Here is a 20626-nt window from a genome sequence, read left to right as displayed (position 1 = left end):
TGCTTAACAGTGTGATTAATCACGATTAATTTCTTTAATCACTTGACAGCCCTACTTCCAACCCATCACGTAACATCACAATAAATCACACACCTAGCATGTTTAGCACAATAATCAAGTGGTAAACATAATATATATCTATAATTATTTGTTTCTCAGGTGTAGCAGATTGCATTTCTTACCCAACTGTGGCAAATTGCCAGCACTACTATGGTGGGTCTCGCGCTTTCTCTTCTTGGGTGGGGGTTCAGGCACCATTTCTTGCCCCTGAACTGGGGTATTAACTGCCCCACTAGTGTCCTAGAGGAGGGGAGTGGAGAAGAAGGGACCCAGGCCCGCCCTCTACTCCGGGTCCCAGCCCAGGGGCCCTAGGGATAGCGGTAAACCACTAGAACTAGTGGTTCCTTCCCCATGGCTACTTCCCTCTCCTGCCCTTCAGCTTGTGGGGCTTCCTGCCCTCCCTCTGCACAAACCAGGTGTCCCTTTACCTAGGGTCTTGGTCTTCTTAGCCCACCACAGCACCTCTCCAAACTCTCCTCTGCTTCCCTCTAAACTGCTCTCTGCTCCAACACCAATCCACTCTGTTTCAACTCCTCCAAACTGCTCTTTTCTCCAATGCCAATCCACTCAGCTTCAACTCCTCCAAACTGCTCTCTGCTCCAACACCAATCCACTCTGCTCCAACTCCTCCTCTTGTCTGATTGAAGCAGGGGGGGTTTTATCATGTGACTGGCTTCCGGTGCTTTACTCGGCTTCAGGTGCTTTAATTAATTTATAGCAAACTTTCTTCGTTCTACAGGGAATAAAGCTCCCTTCTAACATGCTCCTGCTGCCCTCTGGCCATGCTGTATCACACAACAAACAGATTTTTTGAGATTACTCTAAATTGGCATGGAGAAAGCATGAAAGCAAGAAAGACTGACAGACTGACCCTGGGCCCCATTTTGCTCTACTTTACACTGGTGCAGTTCCATTCAATCAACAAGATTGTACCAGTGTGTTTGAGATTAGAACTGTGGCCTTATTGTCGTGGTCTTTGTTTTAGTCAAAAACAAAGACCAAGACTTTCTTACAGTACAGTGTGCGCTATAAGCTGCTGTATTTGGTACTGAAAATGTGACTAAGTTGGTGGATCCTGAGACAAAAGGAAGCCCAGAAGATGGGTTCTCAATAGCTTGGAGTCCTTCCCTTCCCCTTCATGACTGCAATCACCCTTCCTCCCATTTGTAATCTTGTAACATTCCTGTGACACGTACAGCAATTCCTTCCATTACATCGACAAGTAATATTAGGAAAGCATTCCATGCATAGTTGGCTATAGTTTGCTATATCCTTATATGATTTAGAAGCTGGAAATAAGGAAGAGTCGTCATCAGCATGTACTTTGTGGTCCCAAGACCACAATTAGGGAAACCCTGTTTTAGTGTGTACATTTGTATTTGTGCATAATCTTTCCAAGACCATTTCAAACTAATAGTCTCTGCTGCCTTACCCACACAGGGTATTGTAGTTAGCAGTCATATATTCACTCTATCCAATAAATTAAAGCGAAGTAGAACCTTTTATGTCAAAGGATCCTGAAGTGCTTCACAAAGGTTACAGCCCATACATGTTTGAATCACTTCACACACAGCCAGCTCAGGGGTGAATTATGGCAGCTGCTTAACAGAATGCAGCGGCACAGCACAATGGTTGGGAGAGTAAGAGCAAACTACTCTCCCAATGCCTGTGCTAGTAACTTGGTTGGGTACTGAACACGTTGGGGAAAGAAGGGACAAATTCCGAACCCTGGGCCACAGAGCAGCCAATCAATACTTGGCCAAATGGCTGAAGTAGCCTCCTTGGCCCTTGTGTCACTTCCATCTGTGGCAAAGAAGAATTGGAGGATAAAGGAACCTATGGCTCTCTTCCTGCCACTGAACATTCATTACACAGCAGTGCGCAAAGAGCACTTTATGTAGCATCTCCAAAGCCTTGCTCCTCTCTGCACTGACCCCACTATGAGACCCTGGTACCTGCAAAGGAGGGGGCAGGACTTAGAGAAGAAGAATATTGGATGCAGTTGAAACTGCTGGGAAAAATTAGGTAGGCAGAATGTTATTATTCATACTGATATTTATCCAGGACTCCAGTAAATAACTCAATATTGGCAGTGCTGGAAAGTTGCTGCATTGTTTAGGCCTTTCTTTGAGCTCATGCAGATTCCTCAGATATTATACAGCTTAGAATCAGGGAGCTAGAGGAAAACCCTTAGTTTCATTGTCAATTCATATCTACCCGGTGACTTGAACAGAGCCCAGACTTTTCTAAAAGATCAGATAGGAAATTAATTTATATTCAGCTCCCTTTCTGGCTGCCAGCTGTCCTTCCAGCCATAAACTAGTGATCCTCATAAAGGCCTTCTGAAGAAACAGGTGGTTTCCTGAATAAATCAAGTTTTCCTTTCCTCCTTTCCTTTTGTCTTCCCTCCTTGACTAGTATCTTTGGTGACAATCCTGTGCAGTCTTGTTGCCAGCTGCTCCAGTCCAGCACTTACATCATTTCACCTTGATATTTCCCTCTGCATTGTTTCCTGTAAATGCTCAATATTGTGAATCCTGAGATGCCTCTGAGTGGCTGTGTGCAGAAGTTCAATGCAGAAGCAGAACTGGTTAAGGGGACATGCACCAAATTAAGGTTGGTTTCTTGCTGTAGGAATGGATTAATTTGTACACTGGAAACATTTATTTGAGTTTCCTTCTGCAAAAGAATGTGACTTACAAGAATGTACTGTTTCATATTCTCTTGTCTGTATAGGTTCAGGAAGCCTAGCTGAAGCTGGGTAAACTGTGAGCATGTGGGTTGAAAGAAATAGGAACTACTGTATTGTTTTGCTTGCATTAGACATTGTAAGACTTCAAAGAGTAAACTTTTTCTGCTTAGACAGTGTAATATTTGTGTGACTGGGGTCCTAGAATTTATGGTGTTCTGATTTTTTATGTGACTTCACTGAGTAAACTGCAGGACCTTTCATACTTAGAGGCTAATTCTGCAGTCTCTCCTCCAATTAAGTCGTCTTATGAGACTGCTCAGATGAGTAAATACTACTCAACATGAATAAGAGCTGCAGAATTGGGCCTTTGAAAATATGCTGTTTGCAGGAAACAAATGTCATTTATGACAGACTTCTGTTGATTTCAATGGGATTTGGATCAGGCTCCTAAAGAGGGAAAAAAACCCAAACAAATCAACATAATCGTTGTTTACCAAAGATTTGCAAATTTCATTGGTTTATTTTCCCTACAACTTAAATTTTAAGAAGAATTTTACATACAAAATATTGGGTATTAAATTGATTTTTATGTATCAACTCTGTGATAAACTGAGTCCCTCTGCTTATAAATACTCTGAGCCTGAAAAAGCAATTTCTGTTATGTCCTCCTTCATATTTCTCTCTCTTTCATTACCATCCACAAGGAAACACTTTAACTTCATGCAACAAGAAGCCTTTAATTCAGTCTAAATTTATATGAAGTACAAGCTCCATTAGGATATAGAATGTAAAAAAACCCATATTTTAAAAATGACAATTAGATCATTTATATGTCTTTGTCTATTTTAAAATATATAATAAAACTTCAATAAATTATACTCCGGGTCATATCAGCATCTCCTCAAGAAAATGAAGTTAAATCTTTGTAGTAACCAGCAGCTTAATTTTCATTAGGCTAGCTATTCAATAATTAGTCATGCACCATAAATCAAGTCCCCAAGTCTTCTCCAGGTTTCTTAATTGAAAATTATTGTTTCTTGTCTCTATGGCTGAATGTGCAGCAAGTCTGAGGAGTGATAGATGCTGAATCCAGCACAAACAGTTTGAGACAGTCAGAACTTGATAGATCATTGCCCTGAAGGGGCTTGTAATGGTGGATAGGCTGTGAATTTCAAAATTAAAGGTTTGTTTTTAAAAATAGCAAGTATAAAAGCTAGATGTAGTTTACCGAATATGTCTTGACCTTCATTCACTTTTCCTGTTATTGCTAGTTGGAATCCAATTGTTTTTTCTAGTGACAATAGTAATAAATACATCTTGAATATATTTGAAAAGTGAAAACTTTTTGTTTGGAATGGTTAAATAGAGTTGTTTTTGTTTTGTTTTTGGAAAATCTCATTAACATGTGTGGAACTTGTTTCATTTTTGGCACTTTCAAAACCCTGAATGAAATGGTTATACTCATCTGACAGTCAATATGAAAGAACAGATGGCCTCCCAACTCTTGCTCCTAGCCATAAAATAATTTCAGATATGATGCGACTGTGGCAAAGTAAAAGACTTTCGCAAATTTAGAAATATATTGAAATATATAAATAAATATATATGAGTGTAGCCCTTTGTAATTTTACTTTTGACAGCATAGCAGTCTTTGCACAGAACTCTGCTCATGCTTGCCATTCTATAGATAAGAACAGGCACGGGGTTTTCTGCCATTCATTGCTTATTTCCTAGTGACCTGGCAGCCAGGATCTTAAGACGACCACAGCAGGGAACAGTGTGAAATGCACCATAAATTTAAATGCAGGAATCAATAGATACTAAAAATCTGGGCACAAGATCTTGCTGAGCATTTCAAAATCACCTGTGCAAATATATGGTTAAAATCTTTTCTAATATTTATGCTCCGAGAAACAAAATCAAGGCTCAGATTTGATCAGTGAAATTTTAAAAGTTTAAAAATATTGACTTGTATCTTGTCAAAGGATAATTTTTAGTATAAATTGTTATTCAAACTCTGCAATACTTGTTTTGCATGAATTGTTATTCAAACTCTGTATTCAAACTCTGTTATTCAAACTCAGTTACACCGTCACAAACTTATTGATTTCACTGGGTTGCACTGATGTCAATGAGAAGGCCTTCATCCTAGTTTCTAGGCCTGATCCTGCAACCCTTGCTCTTCTAAATAATTCTTATTCATATGAGTGATGATGCTGTTAAACCAGTAAAGGTTACCCAAAAGAAGAAGGGGTGTATTCTGAAAAGTATTTTTAAAAGGCATTCCTCTTGTCTTGCTTGATCGGTTGACAAGAGCAAAAGGGACAAATGCCTACTTTTGCCAAAAAGTTGGGATGGCCGGGACAGGACTAAGAGACTGTCCCGGCCAAAACAGGACATATAGTCACCCTACCTTCAAGGATCTATGTGGCAAGAGCCACAACTGTCAATTCAGGTAAGCCACTGTCCTATGGAAACTGGCTACACCAGACAGCTATAGGTCTTTTGCAAAGCACTTTGGGGTTGGAAAGTTTACTGTCGGGGTCAAGGTTGTGCAAGTTTGTGAGGCAGTTAACACTGTCATTTACCCCTAGGCAGTTGCCATAAGAAAAGTTCCAGAAATAATAGGGGTTTCAAAACTGTGCTGGGGCCATCGGTAGCGCTCATATCTCAATACTTTGCCCACCATGAGGGGCAACTGAGTATGTGAACAGAAAAGGTTACTATTAAATTGTTCTGCAAGGCTTAGTGGAACGTACAGGCAGGCTCATGTATACCGGAAAGGTTTATGATGCCAGGGTATTGAGGTGATCAGGATTATAACTGAAGGGGGGAGAAGGGACTTTATTCACCATAAATTATATGGTTCTGTACAGTGTGTCTGGGTCAACTGTCATTTTGGGGGACCCCGTATACCTACTCCTGCCTTGGCTCACGAAACCATACACCAACATAAGTGACCCTGGAAAAAGGGAATCCAGATACAAGCTCATTGAAGAATGGTCATAGAAAGCACGTTTGGTAGGCTGAAAGCTTGTTGGTGCTGCCTACACACCCATCTGGATGCCAGTGTGGCAAACGCCATGCATATAATCATCGCCTGCTGAGCACTACGTAACATTTATGAGTGTACTGGGGAGTGCTTCCATCCCTAGTGGGCTGATGACAAGTCTATTTTTCAAACTCTGTACAGGCAGCCTGATCCCACCCACACTGTACACTGGTCCTGGTTCCCAGCAGGCAGGGGAAAACAGGGATGTCATATGAGCACACATCTTGGAATAGCAGGGAGGCAGATGATGACATCTGTGTGTGCTGAGAGACACCTTCACATCCTATAAAGCTGCCATAAGGAAACACTGGTACATACGTATGGGCTATATAGCGTTGGGAGGGTTTTATTCCCCTGTATTAGAAGGTCATTAGCGACTTTTTCATGTGACATTGCATATATTAACGCAATGGAGGTGTTCTGTTCTAAATGTCTTTATCAACTTGGGATTAGGTTTGTGTTGTGGAGGAGTTGTCCAAGTTGTCCAATGTATTTGTCTGTAGTATTTACACTTCTTTAGAAGCCCCTCTTATCAGGAGAATGTAAACTTTTTTTTAACAAGCTTATGACTGTTTGCTTTAGGGGTGGGAGAGTATCGCAACAATTTTGGTTTTTTACTTTTTATTGTCAGCAATGCCAAGTGCGATGAATGGCTGTTACAGCACTAATCCCTGGCATGGCTGTAACTGCTTAAAGTTTCAGGGTGGGGAAAAGGGGCTATTTTTGAACAGGATATTGGCAGAGACTATTATTGCCAGTGAATTCCCTCTTTCTTATTGTTCCTTGGTTTTTTATTTTAAATATAGGCATGAAGACATCAGTCGATCCTTTTTCTGTGTTTCAGAGATCTGCTACACTGAAAAATAGTAATGCTTTCTAAAACACATAACATATCTGCTGCATTTCTATGGTATGCCCACACCCTGAGTACTGCATGCAGATGTGGTTTCCCCATCTCAAAAAGGGCAGAAAAGGGCAACAAAAATGATTAGGGGCATGTAACGGCTTACATATGAGGAGCAATTAATAAGACTGGGACTTTTCAGTTTGGAAAAGAGACAATTAAGTGGGATATGATAGAGGTCTATAAAATCATGATCGGTGTGGAGAAAATAAATAAGGAAGTGTTATTTTATTCCTTCTCATAACACAAGAACTAGGGGTCACCAAATTAAATTAATAGGCAGCAGGTTTAAAACAAATAAAAGGAAATATTTTTTCACAGAACGCACAGTCAACCTGTGAACTGCCTTGCCAGAGGATGTTGTGAAGGCCAAGACTATAACAGGATTCAAAAAAGAACTAGATAAATTCATGGAGGATAGGTTCATCAATGGCTATTAGCCATTCCAGGCCAATGCGGGCTGCTGAAAGCGGCAGCCAGCACATCCCTCAGCCCACGCTGTTTCCCGTAGCCCCCATTGGCCTGGAACGGTGAACCGCAGCCAGTGGGAGCTGTGATCGGCCGAACCTGTGGACACTGCAGTAAACAAACTGTCCCGGCCTGCCAGTGGATTTCCCTGATGGGCCATGTGCCAAAGGTTGCCAATCCCTGGACTAGATGATCACAATCATCCCCTCTGTCTTTAAGTCATTGGTTTCAGGGAACTACAGTTTGTGTCACTGTGCAGCAGTGAAATCTAGCCCAATGTGGGCTTTCAGTTTGTAAAATTTAATGTTTGTAAAAGGCATAGTCTTCAGTCTTTGCTACTTCACCTTCTACATGAAGGTGGGGAATGGGCTGGTTTTGATTCTAGCCCTTTCTCCTAACGTGCTCGCCACCCCCTTCTCTTTTGCCAGCACCACTCAACTTTTTGGGAGTTGTGCTTCCTGGCAACAGCTCTAGAGATTTCAGGCCAGGGGGTTTCAGGAACCTTCATTGTTGCAGTACCCACTCTGGCAGTGGTCAACAGAGCCTTTTACAATGAAGCCTGGCATGCATATTGCATGTTCATGGTTACTGAACCATGATGGAGGTAGGCTGTTCTCAGTGGTGGCAGATGACAGAACAAGGAGCAATGTTCTCAAGTTGCAGTGGGGGAAGTCTAGGCTGGATATTAGGAAACACTGTTTCACTAGGAGGGTGGTGAAGCACTGGAATGGGTTACCTAGGGAGGTGGTAGAATCTCCATCCTTAGAGGTTTTTAAGACCTGGCTTGACAAAGCCCTGGCTGGGATGATTTAGCTGGGGTTGGTCCTGCTTTGAGCAGGGGGTTGGACTAGATGACCTCCTGAGGTCTCTTCCAACCCTGATATTCTCGGATTCTACTTCTCTAGGGGCCACTCCTTCCCCCTTGGGAGGATGTTGGCTTGTCATTTAGTACAGAATGGAAGTACAGAAAAGTTGAATGCCTGGAAGTACAGAAAAGTTGGGGTGGGGGCTCTATTTACTTTGAGGTGCTTCCCTTAGCTTCTGGGGCCTAGGCATCTTCCCTACAACATGTAGTTGTCTCTATGAAGGGTCTCAGTGTATCAACTGCTGATTGGATAGCTCCACTCTGATGATCATAGAATGTGGTATACTCCAAATCTAAGACTCATACCATCCACAATTCTTGTGCCAGAGCACACAACCAATCAAAAGAGAGGCAGGGAGGGAGAGTGTTATCGTCTACAGGAAAAAGGGTTGAAGGAGGGAGATTGCATTAGGCTGCAGCCCCTAAAACTACCAAATGCCATGAAGTTGTGTGGGATGCCGTTTAGTCACCATCACTGGTATAAATATAATACAATATTAATGTAAAGGTTGGGGTGAGTGGTCTTCATAAGCAGAGCGAAATAATATTCAGCAACTGGCCATCTACTTGCTATTCACTTTAGAGTTTAAAACAACTAATTCCAGATGTATGCCTACCTCAGTCAAAGAAAGACCTGTAACAGTCACCAAGAAAAAAGGCATTTGTGAGGCATTTATGAAGTAACTCATCAAATCTTGGACTTGTTTATGTATCTGTATTAGAGATCTTTATTAATAATCTAAATTGTTCATTTACACCCAGACTGAAAGAATAGCTAGATAATCCCTTTACAGGAGCAAACCAAATCGATACATTATAAATTACAAGTCAAGAAATGCTGTGGTGGCAGAAGGGTTGTATTCAGTGATGTGCTTTGCCTACAACTTCATAAATAATTCTATGAATCCTCACCAAATGGAGAGCTCTGAGGTTCTCTGTCCAAATAGTTCCAATGGAAAAACGAGATTAATAGATTCCAAGGCCAGATGATTTGGTTCAGAGTTTGGATTTAGTAGCAGATGAGGCCTATTTTCCTGTTCTGATTGAGGTGCAACCAAAATCTCCTAAATCCTGCTGCTCTAGAAAGGTTTCCCGTATTTGGGGCCAAAACCTGATTAAAAGAAGTTGCAGAATTTCATCACCATCAGATCATCTTATCTTTTCACTCTGGCTTTTGGGGAGTAGGGAATCCCTTGAGATATCAGAGGAGACCGAAATAGTCTTTTATCTGTTTTGCTGTAATGATTAGCTGGTCTGGTTATTGCTGGTGTGTGGCAGAGTTTGCTGCTGGATTGGTCTGTCTGCTATGATTTGTGTTTTGAAATTAATGTCTCAGGTGGCTAGAGCAGGCACCTTTGTAAATTCTTACAGGCACCTTTGTAAATTCTTGAGTGCAAAGAAATACAAAATAAATAAATAACCGGACTTGAACCCTAAACAAGAATTGGTTTTGGAATCAAACTGCAACCTAAACTGAATCTGAATCCAGAACATCGCTTTTTCAGGACATCTTTATGCAAATCTGGATGGTCCTCAGATGCTCAGATTTTAATACTTGGCTAAATATAGTTAGCTTTACTGTCAAATTTGAATGGGTTTTCAAAGTCAATAGGTCCAGTCCTACACTGATTAAATGTCTAATTCAGCAACACTAACTTCAGTAGGAGGGGGATCAAGGCCATGAGAATATCTCCCATATCAAATCAGAACTAAATGTATGTACATTTCCTCTCAGCAAAATATACCCCCAACCAGTTTTCCTTTGCTTTGCATCACAGACACTGTAGCAGTTCAATACACCTCTTCCTCTCCTTATCTTTTTCTGTGTTCAGAGATGATAAATTCTTTGGGGCAAGAATCTGTTGACTTCCATGTCTGTGAAGTGCCCAGAAGGCTTTTGAGTACTATACAAAATATACATAAATTTATAATGAAAACTATTGTCAATATGCTACTATTCATACAAAAAAGTACCTTGTTATCAAAATCTGGGCTAATTAGTATGTTCTAATCTATGTTAAAACAACCTAATTAAATACTGTGAACCTTGACAGATTTGAAAGGTATCCAAAAATTCTTTTAAGGTATTTACGATACTAATATTTAGAGATTATGCTGTAAACTGCTGCTGTCTGGTAGGAAAAATGGCTTCCAATAGGGAAAAAATGTCAAAGCTTGCTGAAAGATATTGGCTACTTTTAAAATCTGTGGGCAACAGTTTTCTGCTCCAAGGTCAATCTGTAGTCAACACTGATGTCAATAGATGTGAGCACATATCAATAATGACTGTGGCTCAGTTACTAGTCCTTTTTTTTTTTAACCTCTTGGCTACAAGGTCATGGGTTCAAGTCTCACACAAGGACTTGGGTTGATTCTTAATCCTGACATGGCAGTGCAACACCACAGAGGTGTTGAACTGTTTGAGATATCGTCCTGCAGATGAGATGTTAATCCAAAATCCCTTTTGCCTGTCCCTGTTGCTTGTCTAGGCAATATCTCCATGACACTTTGTGAAAAGAGTAAGGATAAGCCTACTTCCCAGCCAAAATTCTCTGTCTCAATAAGACAGATTCTAATCTCCAAGTCAGAGTAGGAGCTATTGTTAACAACACTTAATGGCTGTTATTGCACTACTACTACTGTATTTAGCTAAATCCAGTGGAAACACTGTCAAGCATTTTAGGGTACCCAGAGTATGAAAGGCCAAATCGAAAACCCAAAATCTAATGACAGGTTTCAGAGTGGTAGCCGTGTTAGTCTGTATCAGCAAAAAGAACAGGAGTACTTGTGGCACCTTAGAGACAAACAAATTTATTTGAGCATAAGCTTTCGTGGGCTAAAACCCACTTCATCGGATGCATCAGATGCATGGGTTTTAGCCCACGAAAGCTTATGCTCAAATAAATTTGTTAGTCTCTAAGGTGCCACAAGTACTCCTCATTCTTCTTCCAAAATCTAACGTAGTCTTCTAATTTCTAATGTCTCTGTATATATGTGTGTATGTAGACATATTTAGAAAGTTGCACATGAATTACATTCAACATACACACAATTTTATTAATACTATGTTGTGCAATTATTATCCTCCATGCCTCATTCATACAGTTTTTTTGCCATTTTGAAATAAGAACTCTGCATTTAATATCAGACATTCTTTATTAATGAAACACATTGTTTAGCTTGTCATGTTGTAGTGATACTGTTCTGTAAGTACTTTAAGCATGGATACTCTGTGGGTGTTTTCTTCAAAGCAAACAGAAAATCTGGGAAGAAACATGTTTCCTCTGTGTATGGTTAAAAATTAGAAATAGAAAAAGCTGGTTACAACGTACTATGTATATTGCACTGTTTAAAATGCCAGCTCATGTGTTATCTAGTAATTAGCTGCATATCCCTATTATTATATATTTTTCTTCCAACATAGATTAGAAGTGTCAGAGCTAGATCATGAAGTATTCATGCTTTATAAGTGTTTAGGTAAATAAATGCCTCTGTGACAATCTCCACAAAGTTTCTTTTATAACTCTATATTTAGCGTTTGCACTGAAAAGGCTATTAGGTAACTGAGTTTGGGTACAAATTAGAATAATTTAGGATTTTTGCATCTAACAAATCTTTTTTCCCTAAAATTAGAAGATTATGAGTACTTGTTATCAAAAGAGACCACTTAAGAAAATAGTCAATTGAGAAGTAAAACTTCAAAATAACCCCCCCCCCTTTTTTTTTTCCGACTACTCTGCATAATATAAAGTGTTTAAACTCTTTTTGCAGCAGTCCTGCTGGCTTTCTGTTGCTTGATATTCTGACCATCTTTGAACCCTTGAACTCTGACAGAGAGGAGGGACTTGGAGAGGTTGTCATCTGATCTATGTATGAAGGCAAAAGGAATAGCTTTCCCTTTAATAGCACTCCTTTCTGCTTAACAGTTGGTGGGAGATTAAAATGATCTAGGTGGATAAGGCAGGTTAAAGGTCAAGGGACACCACAATTTTTCCCCCTGCATGTCAAAATATAGAAAGGTCGTTAGAAGTTAAAATTTTATGTCCTTTCCCCAAATATTTCAGTCTATTTATTCACTAATTTTTATAGTGAATTCCAATTCTTCAGGGGACTGGACCCCCACCAGGCTACTGTCCAGCCTGCATAGTCATCAGGTGCTGACATTCTGAGTTTCAGCCATATTAATTGCTGGATAAAGGCTATAATCCCCTTGCTTTGAAGCCGAAGGCTGATTTTTAGGCAGTACTTCAAAAGCAGCACACAACTGAAGAGGCATATTTCCTACTAGCACTGAATCAACATGATTTACTCTGTTTGCATTCGTCTACATAGGCCTTGCATATTTGGCTGCACAACAAAAAGGTGCGATCTGGCTATAATACAGACCAAGGAGAAGTTTTTACTATCCTGAAGTTGATAAATGACCTCATTTGAGACATACCATTCCAGATCTTTGCTTTAAGCATCATTAATAAAGTATAAACTCCTATATCATACTTTTGTTACCAATGAAAAATCTTGTCTTATGTGATTTGATTTTTTTCTTCCCCTGAAACATCATATTAAAACTATAATTTAGAGTCAGTCTGATTCCTAAAGCCTCTCTAAATAAAGGCTGTGTTTTTAAAAATGCTAAACCTTCTCAAAACACTGTTTTAATATCTTAAACACTGCAGCTTCTTAATTAAATAAGACTGTGAACAAGAACTTCATATCCAGCAGGAAATGTCCTTTATTAATTAAACATATTGTTTAACTTGTTTGCAAAAATGCCCATAAGTGCAAAGAAATTTCCAGCCAATATGGAACGTTTTATTGGTGTGTATTTCACTTATGGCTTTCTATCTGCAAACCTGCACTATAGGGACTTTCTCATACAGGATTTGCCAAGTATACTTAGTGTTATGTTTGAGAAAGATTAACAGTATTTCAGATCAAAGGAGAATCCTGCTGCATGGTCTTAGGAGATTGTCATTCGCTCCCATTATGGCTCATTTGCACAAGATTTTCATGTAATATTAGCCATTGTTTTGATGGCAGTGACTTGACATAGAGACAGGGCCAAAATGCATTGCTGGGTCCTAGTCAGTCAGGCTGGGGGGTATCTTGGTCCCAAAGAACTTGCCAATCATAAAATGCAACTCTTATTTCAGTAATGTTTAAGCCTTTATCAGGTGGAAAACTTTTGCATGAGCCTTGATTCCAGAAAAGAGCTAACAATGGTCATTTTTATTAGCACTTAGATGTAGTTTTAACAAGACAAAGTTTTGATTAGCATGAAATGCACACAGCAAATTATGAGTAGTTTTGGTGAGCGGTGTACTCCTAGGGCTTGTTTGTTACTTTGAAGTAGACAGTTTATTTTAAAGTATTTCACAAAGTGGGAAAGCCTCGTCTTGTAGTAACACATGAAAATATATTTATCTTAATATTTACATTTAGGAAACTAGTTTTAAGCCTCAGATGTGGTATATATGTTGTATTGCAGAATGTTTTAGGATCAACTGAGTTGTTAGTGAATTGCACACACAAAAAAGTACTTCTAGAATACTTTTCTTCAAATCCTGCCTTTCAGCTAATAATTATTGGGGAAGGTCAGATTACATTGGCAAATAAGAATTAAATCACACACATGCACAAAAAAAAACCTACGTTAAAGCAATATTTAGAGTCTGATTTATATCCACAAATACATTCAGAACTAAGCCTGTTACTTTGGCTTTAACACACCCCGCAGAGCTTAGGTTGTGCAGGGAGCTCAAGGCATTAACAGATGTGAGATATCCCAGGCCTGATCCTGTAATTCTTACTCAGGCAAAACTCCCATTGACTTCAGACATGGATTGTGGGATGCCCACTCACTCTTCCCTCCCAGCTAAAGTACATAGGTGCAATTGTGTGAGTTAAATATAGTGTCAGCCTTAACTGTAAGTTTCCTTGATTTTTGCTGATTTAAATCAACATCAAGATGATTTTTTCAACTTTTTTTTACTCCTTTGAGGATTGTAATTTGTTCTTTCTACTGTGGAAAAAAAACCCAAGAACAATTTTTTAATGGAAATATATAACACATGGTACATTATGATGGACATGATGGACATTTGAGACATTATTTACTTGGAAGAAGTAGTGGCTCCTTTCCAGCAGTTACATTTTCCTGTGACTCAGTGTGAACATACAATGTTAAGATATGCATATATAAAGTTCTGAAGAAAAGTTATTGCACATTAGCTGGCTGTAAAATGTAAACGCCAGGCATCTTTCTTGTTCTGTATGTTTGTGTGTATGTCTAGTCAAAATTGTGGGCAAACACCTGTAATATTTCACTGTAAATGTCCGAGTACTTTGGAGATAAGGAAATGCAGAAGAAGAGCCCCAAAATAGTATATTTGAATTTCTTCTGATCCTTGCAATTAAAAATTGTTCCTACAACACTTATATCTATTTTTTTAAATGATATGTAAGTTTTAGGATGGAAGAAACATTATAGCCGAATTACAGAGCTTTCCCAAATGGGGGTTATAATGAAAACCCTGAAAAACATTTAACTTTGGGTATGTTAGGTGGCACCCCATATTAATTTGTTGCATCAGGGTTTACTTTAGTAAACTCGATCACATAAAATGGAGTGTAGAATTTGTGTAAACAATTCCACTGATATTTAAGGGAAACTAAAAATATAAAGCATCGAGCTTTTAAACAAATATTTTTTCCCCTCATCAGGAAATGCTTGCAAAATACATGAACAACAGCGCCCTCTACATTTGGAAACCCTACGATGATTAAAAACAGACTTTACTACTTGCAAAAGGGAGCCTTTTTAATTCAATAGTAGGCAGTTGCAGCAGCTGTTTTGGGGGGCCGAGGGGTGTTATGATGTGTTTCTAAGAGGTATGTAGTATTATAAAATTACACATTACCATGTTTTAATTAGAGTTCCAAGAGTTCCCTTAGTATAGTAATAAAAATAATAAAGTGTACAATATATGTTATGTTACACTTTTCTATTCCCTAAAACGTAGTTTAGATACACAGTATAACTTTTTTGAAAGGGAATATATTGCACAACATTGTTTGGCTTTTAAAATATTTGCACTCTATTCTTTTAACGTTATTTTTACTATTAAGATACATTTTATTTAGAAGCATAAGTATTAATTTCCTTTGTTGATTAGATATATAGTTATGATATTCTCGGAATATGCAGTAAAGTCAGGGACTGATCTAAAAGAATGTCTATGTGAATCTTTACACATAATGACTGAAATTAAATTTGGAGCTAATTGTAATATTTTTGCAGATCTCAAAGTGCAATTAGCCAGGGAAGTATATGCTATTGATAATTTCATCATTTGAACAATGCATTTTCATGTTATAAACACTACACAAAGAAATACACTCATTCTTCCTGTGTGAGAAGTTTTTATATGGCATTTCTTAATCAACAAAAAAATTAAAAAAAATTTCCTAGTATCTATATAGTCATTTAGCATAATTGAGATGCTAATTAACTTAGTACTCTCTGAGTATATAAATGTAAAAAGTATGGGATGTTGTGTAATTTTAAAGTAGCAATTTTAGTTATTTTCAAACTGAAAAAATATTTTCTTTAAGCTAATGGCAGTGTGCATTTTATTAACAGTGTAATACATAAATATAGAAAAATAAATGCAAAACATTTTGAGATAGTTAATTTAAAAACAATAGTATTTTTAGCCCTTCAAAGACCGATATACTTTAATTCTTTATCATTATATTCTGTCTTGCTTAACTAAATAATTCTTCCTTTTAAATATGCAATTAGTATCTAATAGCTCTTTCACATAGAAAGCAAGATTTAAGTGTGCTCAGGATTCTTTTTACATTGCACTACTTGGAAAAAATATATTTCAAAGGAGTAGCTTTACAAAATTGAAGTTGTGTGGGTTTTGTGTGTAAATGGAATGTAAGAATATGAGTGCTTAGGGTGTTATATTAACACAGACAAAACTTACACTTTAAATTTACTAATTTAAAAAAGAAAAACTCTCTCTTTGGCTAAACAATTTAGGACAGCTAGAAATGTCTAAAATCATTACATTTCTGCAGATCTGCCATAGAAACGTAAGAGGAATGTACAGACATGTCTGAGTATTAATATAAGCTTAGATTATTGCAGTTAAAGTGATTTAAAAATCAAGCAACAGTAGTTTTTTGTTATAGTTCTACTTTTATGCCATTTAGGTTGCCACTTTGAAAAATATGAAGCCATGTACTAAATTTACAAAGACAAAGCACCAAGGGCTCTAAGTATCACTGTGTTCAGTTTAAGAGCAAATTAAAAGAGTGGAAGAATGGTACAAATAATTGTTTCATATGTTCTTTGCTTGTGACTGCTGTAATCATCCAGACTGATTTACAAATGTAGACTTGTAGGTTTCTCAGCTTCCTGCAGTGTAGAAGACTGTTACTTTGGCACTCACACTCATGCCCTTGTAATCACCACTCAAAACTGTGCCCTGGTACTTCCAATTCCCAGTCTCTTGATTGAACACCTCATTCTGTGCTAACAAGGTGTCCAAGGTATTTGAACAGGGGCTGCAGTAGGAAAATTGTTAATGGTTTTGCTTATTAAGAGTTGCAGCACTAGTTTTGGTAATTTGGTAACTGTCTAAATTGCAAGTTGATTTTTTTCTCCCTTCATTTTAAAGAATGATGCTAAAATGGGAGACGAGTGACATAAACAGCTACAAACCCCCAGAAGAGTGATTAAATGGCTGCATTTGTATTAATGCAAAGATTTTTTCATAGGGTAAATGGTATTATTTTATTTCTGAGATTATATTTTAAAGTTATTGACAAATATAAAACAAGTATAAAAAGAAAACATAATGAAGAAAGATACACAAAAAGAGACTCACATCTCTGTGAAACAGCCTAAAGTTCTCCCCGAAATTGTTTAAAAAACAAACCTATTTCATTAGATAGTAACAAAAAGTCACCAAGAATTCCTATTGGGCTTTACTGGGACCTTGCAAACACAAGGGTGTAAATCAGGAGTAAGTTTGTTGAAGTCCAAGAAGTTACATCAGTATAAAACTCGTCTAAGTGAGATTGCAAGGAGGCTTTAAGAGTCTTAAATAATCCTCCTGAAACAGTGTAAATTAAGAAGAAAATATCTTATGTTCACAAAGGGCCTGATCCTGCGAACCTTAATCAAACAAAAGTCTCATTGACTCGGAGAGGAATTTTACTCAAGTAAGGAGTGCAGGAGTTGTGCCACAACACAGGAATATAGACCAATTAAGGTACATTTTACAAAATACATCTAAGGAATTTATCTACTTATGAATTTGTCTCACTTGAGCTTTATTGATTTACTTCCATGGGCTGTTTAAAATTATAAACATCATCGGGTCAGATTCTGTTCTCAGACACATATCTTATACTCAAAGTAATTCCACTGATTACTCTAAGAATTTGCCCTGTGGAAAATAATTTAAAAATGGGGGTGGAGGTTGGAAAGTTACTTTAAGAAGGAAATAAAAAAATAAATGTGTTATGTAGGTTTTATTTCCCCACTAAAGATTAAAGTTATGACCAAGAACGTGAGATCTAGTCTCTCTCTCTCTCTCTCTCTCTCTCTGAATTAAAAGTAGTTTCAGGTATTTCCCCTGTCCCGAATCCTTCTGCCAATTTTTGTGATTTTACAATCACATATACCTAATTTTAAAAATGTTTTTCTCTCCTCTGCTGCTGCCTAAAAGACACACACAAACACCAGAGGAAAGTGACTGACTATAAAAAGGAAACACTAACACTGCTCATGCAAAAATATTGTCAAATGCACACAGTAAAAACAAACTGAAGAGAGAATTTTTTTCTAATGTCTCTCCATTACAGTAGTCTTAAATGTTCCTTGTAACAACACTAGGCAAAGCATTTTCAGGCAAAAGTGGGCTTTTAAGTTGACAATGTCCTTTTAGGTTATGGGTCAAAGTTGTTTACTGAACAAGCACCAATTTAAATTGAAATAGGAAAAATGTAAAAAAAACCCAAAAACAAAAAACGACATTTCTTTTTTGCAATGATAGACATATTAACACTATTTGGCCTTTGCAAAAATGTTCCAAACAGCAGGCAATGCTAATCTAATTTAGCAATAGGACAATCCCAGTCATTCCTTCTTTAACCAATGCTTGTTTCAGAAACGTATGCCAGCTACAAAATCAGTGTTCAAAAAATCACTCTCTCCACTTGCTGGCATATTTCTCCAAGGTACACATTTTATTCTTTAAAGGTGTGTGTGTGTGGGGGGGGGGTGGGGAGATAGAGGGAGGGGCAGCTGAATTAAAAGGACAAAATGAAAGCATAATTTTATTTACAGTGCTGATATATTTTGCTTAGAAATATTGTGTGCATAAATATGTCCACGTTGTGTATTGAACAAAACATTTTATACATACTGTAAAAGTATAACACAATCTGTTAATTGCATTCAAATGAAGGAATTTATGACTTTTAAAAGCAACATAAGTATTTTATAGTAATTTCTGGTTTTGTTTAAATTCCGTATTTTTTTTAAAGAATATGAATTTATATTTGACTGAGGATGGAAGTTGTGCTAATGTGCAGAAGGCAAAGGGCTATTTTAGTATGATTTATGTAGTAGTATTCTTCTATGTGCCCATTTTGTTCTTCTTATCTGACTGTAACAATATGGTGGTTGCTCAAATTGTAGTAATAATTTCCTGGAATCAGAGTCTGTCTAAATTTCAGTTTCTGATCAGTTTAGTTCTGAACTAGAAAGCGTAGTTTTTTCCACATACTTGTTCTGTTGTTCCCATGGAACTGAGTGTTTAGATAAAACTCCACCTATATAAATCTGAAACTTCTCTTTCTGAGCTGTTGAATGCCGACCATGACCTGTGCATAGAAAAATTATAGAAATAATGGCATCCTACTATGTACGGATTTTTTTTTTCATGAATCAAGCCCAACATTATTTAAATTAATTCTGATCTCATCACTTTAATACAATATCATTATTGTTCTTTACAAAAAACAAACAAACAAATAAACATAAAACAAAAACCCCACTGTTCATGGACATAATAGCAATACCTGTTTGACCTACTTTCCCCAATTTTTTTTGTCTTTATCAAAAAGCAAGAATTGCAATGGTTCCTGTTCACTGATAATTAGGTTTATTCAATCAGTATAAAAAGATAGTGTGTAAAGTGTACAAATTACTAACCATCCTATTGTTTCATGGATCACAAGACTTAGTTTATTTATTTTTACCTTGAAAACTCAGTGACTGTGGAAGCAATCAATGAACAATTCTATCAGTCAGAAATCTTTATGAAAAAAATCAAAATTCTCATCTAATTATAGTCCATCATACATCTAAGTATTATCTGAGTGCACTTAGTCTATATGTTACCCATAAAGGACACTTCATTTGAGGTCCGTCCTAACAATGCCAACACAAAACTTCCACTAAAAGTAAATGCAAAATACCGATGCTGAAGTACTTCCCCAACCATACTCCAGCTAACAGAATGATTACAGGATACTGTGCAATAGCTACGGTCTAAAAATTTTATTTTGCCAGTACTTCCATAACTGTTGTTTCCCCTTTGCTTCATCCAGATCTAAATTCACTCTCCAGGTCCTTGTCTGAGTATGTAACCATGGAGTGATGTGTGGAATGGGGAGGGAGAAGATATTTTCTTGCCAGGACAGAGAGCCTATAAAGGCTGCAACAGCTGGTGTAACCCTAATATGGTCCCTTTTTCAGGGGGAGAATGGGAGGGTGTGCATAACAGATCTTCCATCCCAGCCCCTAGCTGCACTCCATTTCCATGTCCTCCCTACATGCTAGTGGACAAGGAGTCCCAACAGGGATGATCTCTGCTCCGTTCAGATGGTTTGCACCCCAAATCCATCCTGTTCAGTGGCACTACCATGGTTCCATTGTCAAAGGAAACTTCATGGCCCTGGACTAGGGGCAGTATGTGCACATTAATCACAGACACACTGGAACAGAAAAGGCTGCCGCTCTATCCTTCTAGTGCAGCGATTGCTACTGCAGTTGAAAGGTACCTGACATACCAGACTAGCTGTGACAGAATATATGACATTCTTCCTGCTGTCATATAAGTCAATGGGAATTTGCCATTGACCTAAGCAAAAGTAGAACTGGGCCCCCCCTTTTCTCACCCCCCCCACTCCCCCGCTTTTTTCTCCTTGAGAAAAGAATGAATAGGGACTTTGTGGGCTCAAGTAGTCAAGTTAAGCACTAGGTGATGTCCTCGGTGCTGAGAGGAATTAACCTTCAAGGCCACTTCCTTAACGCAAGAATGCAGGATAAAAAAGGGCTGGACTTTGGATAGAGTGTGTATAAGTCTGAGGAGAGATAGGCTTAAATCTGACCCTGCGCTTGCAAATGAGTCACAGAGGTCACAGAGGTTTGCACTCCCATGTTTGGCCTAACTCTCCTACAAGGCAGGAGTAACTCAGAAGTTACGCAGAAATTCTCTATTACATGATCAGGTGTCTTGGCATTTCCTATCCTGCTTGTCACTTTATACTTTGTGCTTA

At 38.0% G+C, this 20626-nt stretch overlaps 1 long non-coding RNA gene across 4 annotated transcripts in view; it reads left to right on the top strand.

The window, feature by feature from the left end:
• The first annotated feature begins 2584 nt into the window (after positions 1–2584).
• The window catches only part of LOC141993418 (uncharacterized), an 84976-nt gene continuing 66934 nt past the window's right edge, over positions 2585–20626 (top strand). For 2 of the 4 annotated variants that reach the window (XR_012640847.1, XR_012640846.1), the window contains exon 1: positions 2585–2676. This is a non-coding gene — a long non-coding RNA (uncharacterized LOC141993418). Of the gene's footprint in view, positions 2677–18206; positions 18299–20626 lie in introns of those variants that run through there. The other 2 variants (XR_012640849.1, XR_012640848.1) reach the window with 2 other exon arrangements.

Source organism: Natator depressus, chromosome 9 (assembly GCF_965152275.1).
Source record: "Natator depressus isolate rNatDep1 chromosome 9, rNatDep2.hap1, whole genome shotgun sequence".
Lineage (NCBI taxonomy): Eukaryota > Metazoa > Chordata > Testudines > Cheloniidae > Natator > Natator depressus.
The sequence above is the reverse complement of the archived record's forward strand: the minus strand, read 5'-3'. Positions and strand labels throughout refer to the sequence as shown.